Source organism: Patiria miniata, unplaced genomic scaffold (assembly GCF_015706575.1).
Source record: "Patiria miniata isolate m_02_andy unplaced genomic scaffold, ASM1570657v1 HiC_scaffold_17, whole genome shotgun sequence".
NCBI lineage: Eukaryota > Metazoa > Echinodermata > Asteroidea > Valvatida > Asterinidae > Patiria > Patiria miniata.
The window spans coordinates 12,936,818-12,958,185 of record NW_024037055.1 but is presented as its reverse complement, the minus strand read 5'-3'; the positions used below and the strand labels follow the sequence as shown (position 1 = coordinate 12,958,185).

At 39.5% G+C, this 21,368-nt stretch overlaps 1 pseudogene; it reads right to left on the bottom strand.

Moving 5' to 3' along the window:
- Positions 1-7,129: 7,129 nt before the first annotated feature.
- Positions 7,130-20,754, bottom strand: LOC119723879 (annotated as a pseudogene).
- Between the last annotated feature and the right edge of the window lie 614 nt (positions 20,755-21,368).

Sequence of the window (21,368 nt, the reverse complement as noted above, 5' to 3'; positions counted from 1 at the left end):
CTTCACAACTTCCCTTTGATCTTCACAACTTCCCTTGATCTTCACAACTTCCCTTGATCTTCACAACTTCCCTTGATCTTCACAACTTCCCTTGATCTTCACAACTTCCCTTGATCTTCATAACTTCCCTTTGATCTTCACAACTTCCCTTGATCTTCACAACTTCCCTTGATCTTCATAACCTCCCTTTGATCTTCACAACTTCCCTTTGATCTTCACAACTTCCCTTTGATCTTCACAACTTCCCTTGATCTTCACAACTTCCCTTGATCTTCACAACTTCCCTTGATCTTCACAACTTCCCTTGATCTTCACAACTTCCCTTGATCTTCATAACTTTCCTATGATCTTCACAACTTCCCTTGATCTTCACAACTTCCCTTGATCTTCATAACCTCCCTTTGATCTTCACAACTTCCCTTTGATCTTCACAACTTCCCTTTGATCTTCACAACCTTCCTATGATCTTCACAACTTTCCTATGATCTTCACAACTTCCCTTTGGAATATTGCTGCATACATGAAAATTGGTTAACTTTCCAGCTAGGCTGACACCCCCCCCCCGGATCCCGGTCTATATCACTGGTATCCGGAATAAAACACTCCTCTGTGGCTGTGGCATAAACACAATGATTTGTTTCCCTTGTCCTTCATTTTAAGTCTGAGTATAATGCAGCTTTTTGTGCGAAGGGTAAAACGTTTCAATCACAAGGTATCCTGCAAAACGCACAATTCATGCAAGAACAGGCAGCTTTGTGATTGCTTCATATATGGAAATAGCCCACTATAAATTATATGTCATCTCATTAAATATCTGGGAAAAGGTATGGACAATTTATCTACCCTTTGTTTGGGATTTTATTTGCAGGATTCTTCACAACTTCCCTATGATCTTCACAACTTCCCATTGATCTTCACAACTTCCCATTGATCTTCACAACTTCCCTTTGATCTTCACAACTTCCCTTGATCTTCACAACTTCCCTTGATCTTCACAACTTCCCTTGATTTTCACAACTTCCCTTGATCTTCACAACTTCCCTTGATCTTCATAACTTCCCTTTGATCTTCACAACTTCACTTTGGTCTTCACAACATCCCTTTAATCTTCATAACTTTCCTATGATCTTCACAACTTCCCTTGATCTTCACAACTTCCCTTGATCTTCACAACTTCCCTTTGGTCTTCACAACATCCCTTGAATCTTCATAACTTTCCTATGATCTTCACAACTTCCCTTGATCTTCACAACTTCCCTTTGATCTTCACAACTTTCCTATGATCTTCATAACCTCCCTTTGATCTTCACAACTTCCCTTTGGTCTTCACAACATCCCTTTAATCTTCATAACTTCCCTATGATCTTCACAACTTCCCTTTGATCTTCACAACTTCCCTTGATCTTCACAACTTCCCTTGATCTTCACAACTTCCCTTGATCTTCACAACTTCCCTTTGATCTTCACAACTTCCCTTTGATCTTCACAACCTTCCTATGATCTTCACAACTTTCCTATGATCTTCACAACTTCCCTTGATCTTCACAACTTCCCTTGATCTTCATAACCTCCCTTTGATCTTCACAACTTCCCTTTGATCTTCACAACTTCCCTTTGATCTTCACAACCTTCCTATGATCTTCACAACTTTCCTATGATCTTCACAACTTCCCTTGATCTTCACAACATCCCTTTAATCTTCATAACTTCCCTATGATCTTCACAACTTCCCTTTGATCTTCACAACTTCCCTTGATCTTCACAACTTCCCTTGATCTTCACAACTTCCCTTGATCTTCACAACTTCCCTTTGATCTTCACAACTTCCCTTTGATCTTCACAACCTTCCTATGATCTTCACAACTTTCCTATGATCTTCACAACTTCCCTTGATCTTCACAACTTCCCTTGATCTTCATAACCTCCCTTTGATCTTCACAACTTCCCTTTGATCTTCACAACTTCCCTTTGATCTTCACAACCTTCCTATGATCTTCACAACTTTCCTATGATCTTCACAACTTCCCTTTGATCTTCACAACGTCCCTTGATCTTCACAACTTCCCTTGATCTTCACAACTTCCCTTGATCTTCATAACTTTCCTATGATCTTCACAACTTCCCTTGATCTTCACAACTTCCCTTTGATCTTCACAACTTTCCTATGATCTTCATAACCTCCCTTTGATCTTCACAACTTCCCTTTGGTCTTCACAACATCCCTTTAATCTTCATAACTTCCCTATGATCTTCACAACTTCCCTTTGATCTTCACAACTTCCCTTGATCTTCACAACTTCCCTTGATCTTCACAACTTCCCTTGATCTTCACAACTTCCCTTTGATCTTCACAACTCCCCTTTGATCTTCACAACTTCCCTTGATCTTCACAACTTCCCTTGATCTTCACAACTTCCCTATGATCTTCACAACTTCCCTTGATCTTCACAACTTCCCTTTGATCTTCACAACTTCCCTTGATCTTCACAACTTCCCTTGATCTTCACAACTTCCCTTGATCTTCACAACTTCCCTTGATCTTCACAACTTCCCTTGATCTTCATAACTTTCCTATGATCTTCACAACTTCCCTTGATCTTCACAACTTCCCTTGATCTTCATAACCTCCCTTTGATCTTCACAACTTCCCTTTGATCTTCACAACTTCCCTTTGATCTTCACAACCTTCCTATGATCTTCACAACTTTCCTATGATCTTCACAACTTCCCTTTGATCTTCACAACGTCCCTTGATCTTCACAACTTCCCTTGATCTTCACAACTTCCCTTGATCTTCATAACTTTCCTATGATCTTCACAACTTCCCTTGATCTTCACAACTTCCCTTTGATCTTCACAACTTTCCTATGATCTTCATAACCTCCCTTTGATCTTCACAACTTCCCTTTGGTCTTCACAACATCCCTTTAATCTTCATAACTTCCCTATGATCTTCACAACTTCCCTTTGATCTTCACAACTTCCCTTGATCTTCACAACTTCCCTTGATCTTCACAACTTCCCTTGATCTTCACAACTTCCCTTTGATCTTCACAACTCCCCTTTGATCTTCACAACTTCCCTTGATCTTCACAACTTCCCTTGATCTTCACAACTTCCCTATGATCTTCACAACTTCCCTTGATCTTCACAACTTCCCTTTGATCTTCACAACTTCCCTTGATCTTCACAACTTCCCTTGATCTTCACAACTTCCCTTGATCTTCACAACTTCCCTTGATCTTCACAACTTCCCTTGATCTTCATAACTTTCCTATGATCTTCACAACTTCCCTTGATCTTCACAACTTCCCTTGATCTTCATAACCTCCCTTTGATCTTCACAACTTCCCTTTGATCTTCACAACTTCCCTTTGATCTTCACAACCTTCCTATGATCTTCACAACTTTCCTATGATCTTCACAACTTCCCTTTGATCTTCACAACTTCCCTTGATCTTCACAACTTCCCTTGATCTTCACAACTTCCCTTGATCTTCATAACTTTCCTATGATCTTCACAACTTCCCTATGATCTTCACAACTTCTCTTTGATCTTCACAACTTCCCTATGATCTTCACAACTTCCCTATGATCTTCACAACTTCCCTTTGATCTTCACAACTTCTCTTTGATCTTTTACTGCATACAATAATTGAATTGGCTGATGAGTGCAAAGTCTCTATGAGTCAACAGCAATGGCGTGTCTTTTTCAGAGTAAATACTTTTTGGTAGATTCTGTTGACCATGATGTGACTTGTGTTAAGTTAGCTAACAATTACGGCAAAATAGCACCAAATGCAACATTTGTATAATCAAAATAAATAACTAAATGAAAATGCGTAAACAATTTTTTCCAGCAATAATAAATGGTTTTTACTTTTAAGGGGCGGATTATATATAATCAGAAGCATGAGGAATTCATTTTCACACTGAAAAAAAAAAAAACTTTGTTAATGGTATTTTTCATTGGATGATTGTTTCGCATGTTTGCCCCCAGCTGTATCTTGGTGATTTAATTAGAGGTGTGGCAGACAGAAACCAGATTGGATCAATGAAAGTCAGGCCTGTGTGAAGTCTAGCTTTGACAGCGCGTAATATGCACAGACAATAGACAGACCTGTTTGGAGACTAGCTCTGATAGCTTCCTCCATCTGTACCTCTGACTCAACCTCTCTGCATTCTGATTGCCTGTAGGGTCTGCCCCTTCCACTGGTACCTGTGTATCTGTACACCAGCTACGACCATGTCTAACTGAACCTTAAAAGATATTTAAGAAAATAATTTTAATATTTTAGAGGAAATTCATCTCATTCTGATTAAAATAAAATATCGCCTTAAAAAGCTCTGCCTTCAACTTTTGCTGCCAAGGAGTTCATATTGTTGCGGTTGAAATGATACAGCTAATTTCAGATATCCCATGGGCATTTTGGCTTTCTTTGTAAAAATTACCAGCATCTGAAGTCAGGCCACAGACTCTTCAGAATAATTGTCCATATCCAAGTACTATGTACAAGCTTTTCCTAGAAACAATAGCAGTTTAGACAATACACTCCGTCTGAATGGAGTACTGGTTTATAACATGGAAATCTTGATCTGCTCATAAAATATGGCAGAAATTGCAGAAATGCAGCTAAGAAACCAGTCACAAGCAATTTACATCCATAAAATCATGAAATTGGCATATGTCGACTTTCATGGGTCTGCTAAGCACAGACTGTGCTATAGGACTAGGAGAAGCAAAAAAAATGGGGGGGGGGGGTAAAAGCAGGTTACTGGTGCCACTTTACCAGCCAAAAGTCTGACCTGATGTTTGTCGCTTGGGACTGGCTCGATCTAAAGTAATTTTTATTGAGGAAATACTTTGGTAATTAAGCAATATTTCCTATCCAGCAGCTCCATGACATTGAGGCAATTTCAATCGGCTTTGATGTCCCACACAGCGCCCTCAACACTTGATGCAAAGACACATTAAAACAAAAGTTCTATTTAAATGTTGATGACAAGGTTCAAGCAAAAGACTTACCCAGGCTGGCACAAAAAGTGGGATGGTACGAGGGAAACCCACGACATACATGTTGTACATGTATTGGGTGCCAGCTGGAGTGGCCAAAACCTTCAAGAAAAAAAAGACCCACATGAGAAAAAGGAAAAAATTGTAACAGCTACGGTAGTTTACACTAACTAAAACGGTTGTTTGGAATGGATGGCGGATGGAATGGATGGCAGATGGTACACGTACAGCACAAATTCTCAATCAACAAATGAAGTTCCTGTAGAATTATCAGTAAAAAAACTTAATGAAATGTTGAACATATAGCCTAGAAAAATAATTTTAAAAATACAGATAGGCTCCAATTAACTATTAAGATTAAACATAGGTGAAAAGATCCAATAAAATAAAACCAACAGAAATTCTTTTAAAGATAATCATAACTCAAGGTATCCCCTAAGAGTAGGACTTGGCATGTCTACATGTAATTAAAGATGGAACCTCTGCTACCAGAAATTGAGCGATCAAAAAAAATTCCAAACTCTGGGCTGTTTAGGCATCAAACTGAACATGCGCAGCGACTGTTTTTTTTTCTATAAAAGTAACAAATCTTTGTGGTTTCATGTTCATGTATTGTCGTTGTGAGTTCGTATTACATTTCAGGGATTTGAACCAACCCTAGCCGTGCAAGTTACGTACACTGTTTCTGTGAAATATTTCAGTCATATTGGCACCCTTTAATGTTGTTGTACATTGTATTATCTTCACTTCAACTTAAAGATAACTTGGATGCCAGAGTTTTGAATCAAGATGTCCCAAAAAACCATAGAATGGTTTTTACAATTTTGGATAATTTTCATTTCCAAGTAAATCCTGATCTAAAATATTCCATCTCAAACTTGAGAGCCTGATCAATCCTGGTTACACATGTGAAATACTGGGGCAGACAATTTTTAACAGCAGATTTAGGAGTTAAAAATAAAATAACAGTTGTCTGCCACAGCACCTGATATTGCTCTACTGTACTAACCTTGGTAGTATGAAGCGATATGACAATAAAACTGGAATAGAAAAAAAATAATAATGTACTAGTCGAAAAGAAACAAACTTTATAAACAGTGAGCTAAATCTAAACAATCATCAGAGTAATTCAATCTGTATTTTATGCCAAAAATAAAGGAAAATTGCTTACCATGAAAAGTGAAAAGGAACAATCAGGAGGCTATAGCCTAGGGCAGTAGGAATGGATTGTGCATGAATGCACACATGGAGGAACAGACAATAAAATAATGCTGGACCAGACCACCCAGGTACCCGGCCCATCCTGTCCATGGGGTCGCTCCACTTTCAGGAAGGGGTCTCACTGAGTAAAGATAACAAATGTGTTTAAAAAAAAAACAGACGTGTTTCAGCCTAATAGAGGGGCAAAAAGAACATACTTAAAAAGGGAAAAAACAAAAAAACACTTGTCAAAGGCACACTCCTTTACAGTAAATATACAGTCATAAATTCAACACTAGTTTTTATGCAACTTATTCAGCAACTCATATTAATAACGATCTCTGTTATAAATGCAGAAAAGAAGCTCACTCAGGAAGAACACATTAAAGGGGCAAATGTTTACTGATGGGAAGTTTGCTTTTCACCAGCATCATAAGAGTGTATGTTTTCTTAAGTGGAACTTGAATTCATCACACTGTCTTTTACTTTTGAAGGATGGATTCTAGAAACATTTCCCACTGCCTAACTTTTTACTTTTATCAGGGGAAGTATTTTAGGTTAAGGTAATGATGCTCAGTTCACGTCAGGAAGCTGCATAAAATTTGCATGAAATTCAAACTACATTATAATGTTTGGTCTCGCACATTTTATGCTTTCAAACATTTGAAAATTAAAGAAAAACTTGTCTGCAGTTTTATACCCCTTCCCATTTTTACAACAGTTGATATACATGTTAATTCTTGAAATGATGGCATTAGAATAACCCTGCACATTCAGCAATATGCAGCAACTAATACATTTAAACCATTTCCTGATTCCTTTTTATAACAATAATTCCCCTTTTAGCCTGTCTTGCCCATAATTTCACCTGCAGCCATTCGTAGACATAAAAACACAAGAAACCCACAATAAGCAATCACTTACAAAAGTGTCTTTATTAAACTATATTGGCATACAACAATCTCATATTTTTAGATGTGACATCAGATATAAAATGCAAGATGCACCCCCCCCCCCATTTTCTTCGAAATACATTAATTTCATACCAGGAATAAGCATGAAGTTTAACTTTCACTTGAAACTCATCCATAAACACAAGGTATTAGTTAAGGACGAAGTTTCAGTACTGTCTTTTGAGATGAAGGAAAATGACCCCAACAAATCTATCTTGAGTATTGCTGCAAGAAAGTAACAACAATCTTTAATAATAAAATAATAATATACTGTCAAACATCAGAATCATTAGAGTTATCATTCTCACACCAAAATGAGAATTGCATTGCTGTTTTGTTTTCGTAGTCGTCTTTGAATATATTTAAAGGTGACTTCGAAATCAGAACAGCAATGCAATCCTCATTTTGGTAGATTGGTCCAAATCCGTGTTAACTGTGTCAATTACAGAAAACTTACACGACAAAAATTGCATATATGTTGTGTCCTAACTTGTTGAAGCCTTTTTTTAAATCAGAGATTTACACTGACAGCAACAAATTACCGACAAAAGAATTATATTGATTTGCTTGAAAACCTTGTGTATCATTAAATCCCTCTCTTAATTGTGTGGTGACACAAGACGGAGAGAAAAACCCCACACTAGACTATGTCAGCCTGCTATGTCAGCATTACGCTAATGATGCGGGCATTCAGTGCATAATAAAGGCAACATTCATCTGGAAATAACAAACATCTGACCCATTGTAAACACTATACAATGTACATCATGCAATATGTGATTCCTGATATTAAAAAGATAAAAAAATCTGAGTTGTACTGGATCCAATGATGGCAAGTTGCATGATTCTTATGACTTGGTACAAAAGCAAGGCAAGTTGGCTGTTATAAAAGGTACATCAGACTATATATTAATGCAGAATAGAAGTTATCAAAATAGAACAATCTGGCTCACTTTGCCCAATCTTCAGATGAGCAATATTAAATATTCAAATAGTTTTGTTTGCATTTGAGACAGACCCTACTAGGATAGAAAAGTCAAGCCATCTCACATGATTTCTTTTATCTATTTGTTCCATGTCTTTATACCCAGGGTGTGCCCAAACAGTTGTAAAAAACCTTCCATTGGGGCCCTGCATACATTACAAATTATTAAATAACGTTCAGCACAGTAAAACTCATAAGAAAAGTGCATTTGCGAAACAGACAACGAATATTAATACTTACAAACACAGGTATTTCAGAAATGTTTACAGAAATGATTGTACACTGCAGGTCAATCAGGTCAATAGGCAATTTGCAGCAATATTCATTTAACAAGTGATACAAAAATAGCAAGAATATAAAAATATAAATTACCTCTGCATATTTACAAACAATTTATCATGTAATGTACAATTATTACAGTTAATGAGAATGGCTGGTTGTATTTCTACATGTACATGTTATCCCCAATCATCATACCATAGAGTAATGACCACACTACATGTAATTACAACTGTTACATCTGTCACAGTCAAGTTACAGGAATACAGAGATAAGGATCCTCATTATTCACAGACTACAGATAGTTCTTGACAATATCGTCCTCTCTGAAAAAATATCCTGGTTAACTAGCATTTGAACAAATTTCTACATTTTCCGTAGTGCCCCTTGGTACACTGTGTAAGGTGCAGTTACACTATCCAATACAGAAATCATTTGCTGGGCAGATCTTAAGTGTTTTTGCAGAATTTGAAAATGAGACTCACATGATAACCAGCACTTTGTGCAGGATATTTCCCCATCAATGTGGGAAGGTCCAAATTTGACTGTAATGATTAATCTGAGCAGACAGTTCAAGTCAGTTGATGCAGCTAAGGGTTCAAACCTGACAAGGCCAAGGGACTTTCTGTATGGGCCGGGGAGACATTAAGGGGACAAAGGGAATGTTGACTTTCAGTTGATGAGGGTGATTGAATTGGCTTGGAGTCAGTGCAAGATCTTCAAATGTATGAGAAATAGTGCAGGAAAGAAACACAGCAGCAGAAACAGAGAGACACACGAGGAGCTGATAGGCACAATGTATTCAGAATTTGTTCAGAATTTCAATGACAGATCCCCTCACAGCTGGTAATTTATAACACAATGTGTTAAGTCAGACACTGTCACAGGGTGGTACATGTAGATGGTTGGAACTCTGGTCCCCCAGGGAAAGACAAAGTGTATAGGAAAGACTCAGAGACATATGAAAGGAAACATCTCTTAACAAATAAAGACAGCTTTCCAAGACAACAACTACAGATTGCTTAAGCCCTCCTCGCTGGCTGACAACTATACCGCATTCCAGTATCCGTCTAGTGGGCAGCTGCTAGGCAGCTGCTACTGTGTAGCGCCGCTACTGCCGCTATACTGTGCAGAGGCTACTGTGCAGTGAGGCGTATAAGCCTTTGCAGTGAGACGTAAAAACCCAGTGGCAAGCAGTTAACAGAATGTTACAACCAGACATTAATTTAACCTTACATCTTTGTAATGGGATACAACACAGATACAGTCGACTTGTAGAAGTGTACTGGACTAGAATGATGTTGCTGAGTCACCAATGTCTTGTGTTAATGAAAGGAAAGGTGCTGTGATCTGACCAATTTAGGCAGAAGTCCTGCCCAGCAGTGCCACACCTATGCTTTCACCATTAAAGTGGAATGCTTCACATTGTTTTATTGTAGAGTACACTCAATCATACACTGGTACAGCAAAATTACCCACTCCCAATTTTGGGGTCTACCCGATGTTCCCCAATACCTATGTTCCCCAAAATCCTTAGGGTTAGGGTTGGGGAACATAGGGGAACATAGGTATGCACCCCCAATTTTTGGTAATGCGCAATATGTTTATAAAACTGAAATTTATCGAGTATTTTGTTGATCGGCGAGCACAGAATTGAAATCAATAGTCGTTAGGTTCTTTAGGCCAATATCGTAAAATAAGACAAAATAAGAAAAATTGTAACCTAAAAAATTGTAACCTAATAAGCACGACTTCGATATAATTACGACTGTTTACTGCTGCCCCTGTGCCAGCAGCGCATTCATTGCAACACATGTCTGACTCAGAGTCGGAGGCAAGTAGTGAAAACGTCAATTTTTTTTCCGAGAGTGGCAGACATGAACATTCCTGTTTATCGCATTTTTTTTATGAGTAAATTGAACATTAGGAAACAGTGACTTCCTAGCTGCTCTTCCGTATCAATATGAGCTGAACTGCCAGAAGAAGTGACCAGCGAAAACAAGGATACTGCAACTGATTAAGCTGAAAACACCGGACAACACAGCACTGATGAATAGTAAGCCTATGATGTTCCGTAAAAAAATATCATAATGGTTCATCCGAGGACTCAACATATTATGTTCATTTTACATTTTCAGGTGAGCAACAAATGTCCTACCGCAACTTTCTGCATGATTTACAGGCAATTTCCAAATTATTCTGGTGAATATTCAGTCCAAAGAGAAGACATATCGTGAGGCTGTTTCTGAATACACGTATAGCACGTATCACAGAAGTGGATGTGCTGGACCGTGTCCTAGACTTGTTGTACATTAAGCAGCGTCGCGGGCCCATCAAGTCCTTCGTGCTGCTTGGTGCATTTTACGTATATATGAAGTTATGAACCGCATAAAATGTAGTCCTTTTCTCTTTTCTTTCCTTCTAAATTTGAACCATTTTTTTACGAAGTTACTCGAATTTTGCTTCTTTAACTGTCAATGTGCAGTGATGTGCAGCTTCCAATAGTAAGGACTTTTGAGGATTTCTAAATGAAGGAGCCTCAACATGCCACTGATGAAATCTCTCTCTTAACTCAAATCACTCCTGTCACTATTTTGCTTCAGTTCTACCTCTACACAAAAATGTCTATCTATAATGACCAGTGAATTAAATTTTTGCTTAGTGGACTCTTTAGATGAATTTTTTTTTTAATTTCTTGACTACAGACGTTATTCAACACCAAAGTCTGTGGAAGACTTGATATTTAATACCTTAACTTAACAGTGACATTTGTCTAGTTTTGATGGTGCATAATGAACAGGCAGTTTCAATTCATTCCATAATAAATCTGTCATGTCCTAATGACTAACCCATTCTTCTTCAGGTCACTCAGTGACTCATCAATATGGTTCTTGTCTTCCTCTGTCAGGCGACATTTTCTGAGGTCCAGCCACTGGAGGTGCATCAGCTGCTTTACCTCCATGCACCACAATGATACTGTACCACCCAGGTTATTATAAGAAAGACTCAATTAACAGTCTGGTAGATCCCCGAGTGACTCGGCAACATGTTTGATGTCCTGTCCATTCAATGAGCAATCAAACAAGTTCAGCTTTGTGAGGCACTTCAACTGCTTCAGATGCATGCACCACAATGCTGCTGTACCACCCAGGTTATTACCATTAAGATCCAATTCACCAAAGTTGGGTAGATCCCTGAGTGACTCAGCAACATGTTTGATGTCATGTCCATTCAATGAGCAATCAAACAAGTCAAGCTTTGTGAGGGACTTCAACTGCTTCAAATGCATGCACCATAATGCTGCTGTACCACCCAGGTTATTACAAGAAAGATTCAATTCACCCAAGTTGGGTAGATCCCCGAATGACTCAGCAACATGTTCGATGTCCTGTCCATTCAATGAGCAGCTAAGCAAGTCCAGCTTTGTGAGGGACTTCAACTGCTTCAAATGCATGCACCATAATACTGCTGTACCACCCAGGTTATTACGACAAAGATTCAATTCGCCCAAGTTGGGTAGATCCCCGAGTGACTCAGCAATTCGTTTGATGTCCTGTCCATTTAATGAGCACATATTCAAGACCAGCTTTGTGAGGGACTTCAACTGTTTCAATTGCATGCACCGTAATGCAGCTGTACCACCCAGGTTATTACGAGAAAGATTCAATTCACCCAAGTTGGGTAGATGCCTTAGCAACTTAGAAATATCTGCATTGCCCTCGAAATCTACAGCATGAAGATTTGTCATTGCACACATGGTAACAGCTAACTCCTCAATAAACCATGTCCATGTACAATAGTGTACATGCAATTAATGAACCTTAGAAAGGTAAGCATTTCCACTGTCTTTTGTCTGTTCAGCAACACATTTCAAAAAGTATCTGACTGAGTTCAGACTATCCCTGTCAAGCATATCAATGATAATTTGATCAGTTATAAATGAATGTATGAATTCCTCTGAAGGCAAATGTTTGGATTGCCCTTCAAAGAAACAATGAAGTAGCAACAGACCCACCATTGAGTCGAATGACAACTCCTCCTGACACCTCACCTGAAATACCTTCATAATCTCATATGTACATGCCTCATTGTCACCACAACAAAAGCGCAGAAGATACTCAAACCTCCTTGCACCCTTTGACATAATTTCATTCAAAATCTTCTGAAATTTCTCTGGGTCTGCTTCTAACAAGCTTTGCAAGTAGGCAGCAGCAGAGAACTCCTGGAATGTTTTGTGAATAAACTGATAACTGTTGTGACTCTGCAGTCTCTTGCGAACTCTCTGTCTGGTCAGAATACCTGCCTTCAGAGCCAGTTCAAGCACACTCGGCTCAAAGTCACTTTCTTTGAAAGAGAGTGACTGATCTGGAGAAAGAAGACCATGCAACGCAACCTTGCCAATTTCAATCACAACTTTTGCTGCTTCATCTTGTGAGTCCAATCCTTTTCTTTGGAAGATATATGAAAATCCATCATGATACAGACGTGACATTGTTTCTGGAAGTGTACACTCTTCTTGCCATAGTACACACATCAAAAGAAGAAGCATTGGACTTGCAGCTAAGTCAGACAAAAGGCCTGACAATCCAATCTTTTCAAGAAGCCCCTTGGCCTTGTCAGGTTCACCAACATAAAATTTATTAACATAATCAGTGACATCTTCCTTCTTGAAACCCAGGACCTTGACATGTGTGAATGGTTCCTGAACCACTTCCTCTGATACAAGTCTGTCAAAGTGTGAGGGGCGGGTGCTTACAAGTACAGTACAACCCCTCAACACCTTACCACTAAGGATCTCCAGAATGGAACCAAATGAGGATTCACACAAGAATGTAGTGATGAGCTCATCAAAGCCATCTAGTAAAACAAGGACTTTTCCAGGACTGTTCTTGATAAACATGTCCAGGGCACCTCTTTCAATACTTACATCTTTAGCCAAGAGTTGGTCAAACACTGCATCAACAAGATCTGAACTCTGCTCCAGTGCGTGCATTTTCAACAGGAAGACAAGTTTATACTTCTGCAGTACCTGACTAGAACCAACTGCCCAATCACATGCAATTTTGTGAAAAAGTGTGGTCTTTCCTCTACCAGCCAATCCAGTTAAAACAGCGATTGGTATCAGTTTACCCTCTTTCGTCTTAAGTTGTAATATATCGTCATATGATACCAGCATGACTCCGCCCTTACCAGTTATTAACTGTAACTTTGTGTAGATGTCCAGGATGTGTTTCCTGTCATCACCCACCAATGGAATCAACTTAACAAAGCTACCTCTATTCCCGTAGTATTCCTTCAGGGCATCTTCACAGCAATCAGCGGCATCTTGGGCCGAACTGTCAAGCTTCATCTTTTTGGGTGTGCTGCGTTCTAAAAATATTGAAATGAGTATAGAGTTGAATGACTTAATCATACAATGCATCGTCGCATCCAATCAATAAATTTGCTCCTTGTTATTAGAAGGTGCAATTTTGAGCTGAAATATTGGCACATTGTATGCAAAAAGTTAAAGCACTAAAAGCTTGTTGCTTTGTGAGCTTGGCAGGATAAACCTTGACAGGATTGAAATAACCTCCTGCTCACTGATGCATGAATCTTAGTCACTCACATAACAAGTGTTGCACAAGCTCTGTAATCAACGACAGATGATAAAGTCTTATAAGATGGAATTTTTGCGTCGGGGTGATATAAAACAAATTAGGTTTTGCCCTTCACCGACGTTAAAACACTGTATACTGAGAGTGCTACCTCCCGAGTGAAAGTGAAAAATCACTCGGGTGGGACTCGAACCCACGACCTCCTGCTTTCTAGTGCAGATGACTAACCACTCGACCACCCAGCTAACGGGATCGGTTGGCTGGTTCGAATCTGACGTCGGTAAAGGGCAAAGCCTAATTTGAGATGATAAAGTCATTTTCATAAAACAAGTCTTACTGGGAAGCAAAAACATATTGTTCATTAGTACATGTATTGTACTTACTTTAACGCATTAACATATTCCCATCATACAAGTGTGAGTCTAGCCTGTAAAGAATGACTACATTTACATCTGGTTTGGAGTTGGTACATTCATTGATAATTACCTTGTGCACCTGAGGCCACATGCCGTGTTGGTGGTTGCTGTGATGTACTTGGTGGATTCTCTGATATGTCAACTGATGGATGACCAGAGTGGTGTGATGCATGTGCATCATCTTCAATCAAATCAAATTTGAGGATCGACAATTTGTTATTGTTGAAAAGGGTAGACGAGCACATTATCATTTAGTACAGAATTAACCCTCCTAGTGGGAGGTCAATATTCAGAGCAATACATGCATAAAACCCTTTAAAACCCTGAAAGTCAGTTTCAAGTGAAGGCATGAGAAGTGTAACAGTAACTGTGTCACACATATATTTACATGTATAAAGTCACTTAACAAAAAACAAAACAAAAACAGCTCTGTGCGGAGAGCAATGAAGCGTGACTGAATCTACATTCTTGCCCAACACAACAGAAGATCAAACGAATTTGAAGTGGGGGTGATAACTGTTATCATCAGCCAAACAGATTTGTCCCCTTTACTTTTAACTACCAGTACATCGACAAACAATAATCTAGATATTTGTTTTGCTTATGCAGGTTTGACCTTAATTCTTTTCTTAACTAGCCAGCCAGGCTACTGAAGCAGACTCTTAAGTAGCCCACGTGCATTTTCACTAGCCTGCATGTTTTCATTTTACAGAGTGTCTCATTAACAACAATGTGCATTTACAACGTATCCTGAGGCAATCATGTCAGTTTTTAAATAAACAGATCTAAAAATTTAACTTTAAAATGTACATAAAATTAGACACAAATTGATACAGACTTGCTTTCTGAATTCAATGAGCTATTTCTTCCTGTCTTTTCACCTTTACTGTGCGTAGCACAATAATTTTTGACTCGCTACTTGGGCTACCCGGTACTTACATGTAAGGAATACCGGTAGTTCGACTAGCCCGCCACTGTTTTGACTAGCATTTTGATTGGGGACTTGCTCTAAAGTCAAACCCTGTGCTGATGCTCAGAAAAATATTTAGGTTCTGCTCCCACTTTGACTTATTATCTTGAAAGCTTCATTGGAAACTTCTTTCAATCAAACATGCAATAAAATACACTGATCCAGAAATAAGAAAATAGGAGTGGATGCACAGAAAGAGATTGTGCATCATTAATTATTTGTCTTCTACCTTTTGATTGGTAGATATTGATGGTGCAATCTTTTGGGTTGAAGATGGGTACGTGTCCAGAGCCAGATATCTGCTGCACTGACTGCTGCAATTGATTGACTGCTGCAACTGGGATCATGGCTGGAAAACGGGAATAAAATGTCTCTCATTACACAATGCCTGAAGAAATCTCCCTTATCAGATTGGTGGGTCACTGATCACATGACTTATTGGATTAATCATCCCTACCCACACAGCCTGGCTACACCACAAAAATTCTACGGTCACACTATTGTCGAATAGTCTGACCGTTGAAAGACCGTGGACACCCTATTGATGACACTGTATTAAACATGGCTCTAATGACTGTAACAAATCAGATGACAAGGATTTATTCAGGCAGTGTATAAAACAAATAATGAATGTTTCACATTCGTGCAATGTAAAGAATAGTTGAGGTGACAGATGGAATTACACTTAATTACCACTGCACTCATATATGTCATAACCATTATTTGTAAAAATCAATGAAGTCAAGAAGTAAAGAAAGTGAATATAAAGTCCCCTTGCACTTCAATACACATTTCTTAATTTGAAAAGTTGGTTTGCATTCTTATCTTTGTACACACTGTAAAGCTGAACACGTCAATAGTGAAATGTCTCCAGGAATCAACGTGCATACGGTTTGCTTACAGCCAGGGTTTATTGCTCACCTGTTGTCTGGTCCTGGTTGCCTGGTCTCCTCAAGGCCAGTGCTTGGTCCTGAGTCTCTGAACAGTCTCCATCAGCAACCTGCCCCTGTCTCTCAGCATCTTGTGTTGGCATCATCTCTTCTTGTTCAGCCATTTTGGATGAAATCTGATTGGAAAATTATTGAACCATGAGAAATCATTAGGAAGGTACTAATGCTTTAAGCTGTTAAGAGTATTCCAGTTTTATGGTGTAAATTATTGAAAGTCAACGGTTAAATACTTCGATGTTTGTTTGACATTTTTACGATGTCAAATTCAACCATTGTACATTAAAACTGCATTGATTCTCACGGCATCAACTTGGAAAAAAAATGGATACTGATGTCATTGTTTTTGTCATAATTTTGTTGAAAATCTTGACAACTAGTATAAGGGGAGAGCTAGTTTCCGAGTTCATGTTGTTGGAGCAGTACTGTTATAAAAGTGAATACAGAATAGGTAAAACTGCGCAGACCAAAATTTGGGACTCTCATATATATTAATCGAGAGAAATACTGTAAAAGCACATGTAGTGTTTGAAATTCTCTTTCTTTTTGTTGAGTAGGGCAGAGCGCGATTGGCTGTATGATAACTGACTTAGTTTGAAGACGTTGAAATAAACAGAGAGCTGACTTGTAAAAACAATGGACTTGGTCTTTGTTGTACAGGGTTATGCCAGGAAAAACAACCTCGTGCCCCGTGGGTACGATCTTGCAGCGACATGTTGTTTCCCATCATGCCTTGCGCGATCGTAACCCCTGGAATTGTGTGATTTAAATGTGCTGAAATACGGTATATTATAATTAGGGCTGCAGTTTATCCGTTTTACGCGCGGCACCATCTTTAAAATGTTAAAAGTTGTAATTTTGAAGAATCAATCCTTTCAAACACAACGTTTGGACGTTGTGTTAATTAGCAAAGATTTGCATTAAATGTACGTACCTGTTTCGTGCCTTTACAAACACAGATACAGGGTTTTTTTTAGCGAAAAACGCGGCTGACATAATCCATATCGTACAGGCATCGCGACTTTTGAATCATAATTTTTTTTCGTACGTGACGTTACGTGCAAAGCACGCGAGCTCATTATGGGCGCGCCCGGCACGCAATCTTCTAAATGCGCGCGCAGTACGCTGTGAATAGCCAATCAGCGTCATTTACGTCATCATCACAGCCAGGGGTTAGTGTAAGGAACGAGCACGTGCCCCTGGAGTCGAGGCTGCAGGAAAAATGCCTCTAATTTTTTAACCGATTGCGATGCCACCATGAATTTTTGTAAAACTAAAGGAGACAATCTGTTATAGTTCATGTCTAAATCTCATCAAGCTTCTACAGGTATGTGTAGTTTTTCCACTTCAAGTCAAGGAAGTCCAGCATCACATTTCAAATGTATGTCGATCAGAAATAGCGCCCGTCAGTAGGCCGTGTGAAACACAAGCGGGGAACCTTGCCGACAACAACCTGGATGGGGTATGTCGGAGAGAATGCCTCTCATTTTTATACTGATTGCAATGCCAGCCAGACCGTTTATGTAAATAAAGGAGAGAATCTGTTAAAGATCTTGTGTAAATCTCTTCAAATTTGCATACTATGTGTACTTTTTCCACCACAAGTGGAAGAAGTCCAGCACTACGTTCAAAATGTACGTCGATCAGAAACATTATTATGCCCCAGCGCTCATGTGAATCACAATGCGGGAGAGCTTGCTTGCATACAAGCTGGACAGGGTATGCTGGGGAAAATGCCTCTCATTTTTAAAGTGATTGCAATGCCACACTGCCTAAAACTAAAGGAGACAATCTGTTAAAGTTCATGTGTAAATCTATCATTAAGTTTCTATTTGAAAAAAATCAATCCTTTTTTTCAGCCAGAACCAACCGATCAAACATCTTTTCTGACAAAGTATTATTTCATTATCCAAAAATAGTTCATGCAAGAGAATTCCAGCAAATTTTAAAAAGAGAAAAAACGTAAATGATTTTGAAACTTGTCTGCAGCGCAACGGCTCGAACTCACGCACGGACCGAAAAATCTTTGACCCAGCACAGAATACGTCACACAAAATCGATTAACGCGCGTGTAGTTGGGTCGTAAGTGTACGCGCGATCCGGAACTAGGCAAAAGCATACTGTCATTCGTTGGCGAATTTTCAAATATTAGAGACGCTACAACTTATTTTGATTGAACAAACATTCGATGGAAGAGTTTATACGATTGTAGTGAATGAAAAAAATATTCGAAACCACAAAGGAAAAAATTTATCGTCGATTCGCAGCTCCCGTGATTTTCTTTAAACCGTCCAAACATGTCAGAGTGCGAGTCGGAAATCTGGCCAAAATTCCTTTTCTAAAGGTTTTATTGAAAAGATCTTTGGGTATCAAGAAACTTACATTTTGCTTTTCAACGTGCACTCCGTCAGATTTTTTTTTATTGGAGACTAATCAAAAAGAGGTAGGTTTTTATTTGAAGCGATCCGGAACTAGGAAAAATCCGGAACTAGGAAAACGACTGTACTACTAATTAGCTGTAAAAAGCACATGTTTTTTGGTTTTTGCCTGAATTAACGGTAAAGCCTTCAATGTCCACATTTTTTTCCGGGTACAACTATAGAATGCAGGGCCACTTCACTCTACATCCACGCCTCCGTACGGCTGTGTGGAGGCGTGGAGCCGCAGTCGACCTACCTCCGAAAATCGTGGAGGCGTGGAGCGCGCCCTCCGACCTTTCGATCCTTCATGAGAAGCTTAGAAGACAAGTGCATTTGCTGTACTTAGCACTTTTTGCAGGTTTGCATATTATTATATTGTCAACCTATTACTCCTATCCTCACAACATCGCCGACCTCGATCCACCACGCCCTCCAAGCAGAATAAAAAACCTTGCTCCGGCGTGGCCCTGCATTCTTGCTCCTTTTTCCGCTCTGGTTAAAGTTTGTGCATCAAAAGATAAGATCCCAGTGAAAGTTTGTCTTTTATTTTTGGATGCACGCCTTGCAAAATATTGCTGATATGCGAGTGCGCAGAAATAGGAGCGCGTAGCAGGAGGTCTGACGATACGCGATATACCAACGAAAATGAGTCTTGTCTAGCCCCACTAGTGTGGCCGCACTAATGGGGCTAAGTCTTGTCTTGACTTAGCTGGAGTTACCCAGCCCTGAGTTTTATCATTGGGTTGTCTATAAGGGCTGGAGCGAATTTTTCTCGTAACTTTTTGGAAAATTTTGGAAAATGTTCAATTTTGTCCCCGTTACACACTAATTGCAACTGCAACTCACCCCAAACTTGCCTGGAATAACCATTACACGGGTCCTTGAAGTAAAAAACGATCCACGATGAAGATTCAGCCTACAATTGCAGTGAAAACAGGAGGAATAACCGCTAACTTGACAACCTTGCTGGATTGGCCAGGACCGCAATTGGTTTGTGCACAAAAAAAATTGTGTACAATGAATGGCGGTCGATTAACAGGCACAGAGAGCGATCGCTGTCAACTACTCGTTTTTGCCGGCTGCGCTGGCTGTTGGCGCATGACGTCACGCGGAAGCGTAACACCCGATGACTGTTTTATGCACTAATATAAGGTTTACCACTCGCATCACAGCTTTGGTACTGGAACCGCAACTAATAGTGCATGAAACAGTCATCGGGTGTTACGCTTCCGCGTGACGTCATGCGCCAACAGCCAGCGCAGCCGGCAAAAACGAGTAGTTGACAGCGATCGCTCTCTGTGCCTGTTAATCGACCGCCATTCATTGTACACAATTTTTTTTGTGCACAAACCAATTGCGGTCCTGGCCAATCCAGCAAGGTTGTCAAGTTAGCGGTTATTCCTCCTGTTTTCACTGCAATTGTAGGCTGAATCTTCATCGTGGATCGTTTTTTACTTCAAGGACCCGTGTAATGGTTATTCCTAGCCCCACTAGTGTGGCCGTCGGTATGCTGCGCTGAACCTTTCAGCGCAGCATACCGACGGCCACACTAGTGGGGCTAGGTTATTCCAGGCAAGTTTGGGGTGAGTTGCAGTTGCAATTAGTGTGTAACGGGGACAAAATTGAACATTTTCCAAAAATTTTTGCAAATACTACAAGTTACGAGAAAAATTCGCTCCAGCCCTTATTATAGACAACCCAATGATAAAACTCAGGGCTGGGTAACTCCAGCTAGTCTTGACTTGGGAAGTTGGGGTTGGTCATTTTTTTGGCAAAAAAACTCTGAAAAAATCAATAGTTGTATCTTTAAAAAGAATCAAAATTGTCACGATGCTATATCCAACCATAATCATCACTTTAAATATATAATTAATGGTAAAATGTGGTAAAAGAAAAAAACTTTCCAACCTTTACTAGCGGGCCGGCCGAGAATCTTGTTGATCACTTGATGAGCCGTCACAGATTTATTTCCTGGTGTTGGTCATTGACCTCAGTGCAATAGAGGGCGGTATTCATAAAAAGTTGGTTTCGAACTGGGCGGGGTCAAAAGGGGGGGGGGGGGCTTTGGGGTCCTCTGTATTGTGGTGTGATTTGTCTCCCTCTCATTATTTATAATGTTATTTACCTTTCATTTGGCTCCTAGCTAGCTGTTCCTAACAGATTTGATACCGGTATACATCGATGGAGTAGGGGGGGGGGGGGGGTTAGGTCGTTAAAATAATCCTGCACATTTAGCAGTACACAGACGGTATTCAAAAATTTTCCAATAACACAGACTGGGCGGGGTCAAAACAGGAGGGCTTTGGGGTCCTCTGTATTGTGGTGTGGTTTGTCTCCCTCACATTATAATGTTAGCGGATCAAAACAAGCGTCAGAAATCCAACGTTTCACATCCCTTTACAAATATTTGCTTGCAAAATGAAAGGAAAATGTCTTCATATTAATAATTTGTATACCTCTCATTAATTTTGGCTCCTGTTCCTAAAAGAATTGATACACATCGATGAAGTGGAAGGGGGGGGTTAGGTCATTAAAATAATTCTGCACACTCGGCAGTATACAGCAACAAATAAGCAACTTTTAATCT